The sequence below is a fragment of the Limulus polyphemus genome, unplaced genomic scaffold (genome assembly GCF_000517525.1).
Source record: "Limulus polyphemus unplaced genomic scaffold, Limulus_polyphemus-2.1.2 Scaffold11148, whole genome shotgun sequence".
Classification (NCBI taxonomy): Eukaryota; Metazoa; Arthropoda; class Merostomata; order Xiphosura; family Limulidae; genus Limulus; species Limulus polyphemus.
In genome coordinates, this window is record NW_013676758.1 from 3,328 (window position 1) to 5,435 (window position 2,108).

Here is a 2,108-nt window from a genome sequence, read left to right on the forward strand (position 1 = left end):
ACTATAAATAAACACATCTTACTAAACCAGACTTACACAGTCTAATTTAATTACCTCTACTTAGAACTACAGTTATTTTTCGAAATAAACCAAAAGTTACAAGTGAAGGATATTAATATTCAAATATGAAATGTGAGAATTGTAAATTTAGTTTTTTGTACTACATTTGATCGACTTATCTTTACGAGCCTTCACCAAAGTATGTATTGAAGTTAAAAGAAAAAAAACAACAAGAAGAAAGAAGTAACGAGAGGTATTTCTGTATTAATTAACAACATCGTGAAAATCCCATTATTACTTAGAATATCTTGTGGTAACGATGCGGTGGATGACTGTCGTAGTTGTTCTGCTTAAGAGGTATTATTATATAGGAATTATACCATAAAACAGTCAGTGTTGTGTTATCTCGTATCGTTATGTATATCCCTAAGGCGAGTAGTAAACATTGTATTGTACAAGGAGCCCTAATGATAACATTCCAGTTTGTCTTCCCCTGAACTATTTTGTGCAAATTAGCCTTGATCCCTCATACATTTTGTTTGTTTGTTTTAGAGCAAGGCTACATTTGGCTATCCAGCTGAGTCCACAGCGTGAAATCGAACCCCGAATTTTAGCATTATAAATCCTTAAAATTCCCGCTGTCCAACCGGGGAATCACTAAATAGCTTTGTTAAAGAGGGCTTTTCGGTCTCAAACTGAAATACGTGTTATTTAAGGTTTTTTGGAACAATTTTTAATATATTTAATTAAAAACATAACCCATTCAGGTGTCAATAACACCAAGTGTGAAACACCTGAAGTCAGAATAGAAATCAGTGGTGTATGAAAATAATAGCATTTCAGATTTGATCTGCTCGTCATGAAGGCCTTGTGACAGATATGACTTCAATCATTCTCTGATAAACTTAATAAGCCACCTTGCCCAGCCATCTTAGACGTTTTATACCCTAACAAAGTGTGTAGTCTACATTTCTAATTACTTAAATCCATTCCAGCTTTTATCTAGAAACAAACCCTTTATCAACTGTCGTACATACCAAACCACGTGACTCCACTTCTTATACACGGAGCTTAACATTGTGTTGTCGGTTGATCTGTGTCGAGTTATTTCTTGAAGAGTGTCTGATAAATTAGATATATATATCAGATTTTGACACATCGTTGTAAAGTTTTACTTCCATCACTCTATTAGCTGTTATTATTTTCCCAGATGATTTGCTACCAAACTATCACCTTTCACAGTGTTTATAAATGTAGACACCTTTTTATTTTAAAACCTTGGAAATATACATAAATACGAAGAGGATAGTAACAGTTGTTCGATGTTAATTTTAAATTTAGTAACTGTTGAGCCCCCTAGTGGCGCAGCGGTAAGTCTGAACGTTTATACCGCTAAAAATCGGGTTTCGAAACCCGTGGTGGGCACAGCACAGATAGCACACTGTGATGAACAACAGCGCACAAACTGTACAAGTGTTAATGAAGATTCTCCTTACTGCCACGAGACTCGTATCATGAAATAGCGCGGAATGTTTCGGTGCTGCCACGTGGCTCGTGCTTAATGGAGCTAACAATGAGATGTACTATGTTATCTCTTGGGGTAAAAAAAAAAACTACCTACGAAAGCAGATATAAATCAAAAATGGTCGGTCATTAAATAACCTGAGGAGTAGCGAGTTATTCTTACACACGCGGAAGAATAAAATAGTGCAATGATAACGTGGAATTTCTACTGGCCATACAAAACGTAATGGAGTAAAAAGAAAAATTCAAAAGTTTTAGTTCCCAACAATATTAAATATACAAAAAGTGTTTCCGAGACAGAATAAAGCAAATTAGAAGTAAAAGTTTAAACGTAGTGAAGATTTGAAGATAAAATTTGCAATTTCTTTATCATTGTAGATGAATCTGAAATTACTCTCTGCCAGTCTTCGGTTTTTAGTTAAAATGTGATTTTTCTTGTTGATCAAGTCGTAATACTAGTACTTTTTTGTCGTTTAAACCTTAATCTCAGCACCTTTTGTTGTTTAGGCCTTAATCCCAGTACTTTTTTGTTGTTTAATCCTTAATCTCAGCACTTTTTGTTGTTTAGGCCTTAATCTCAGCAC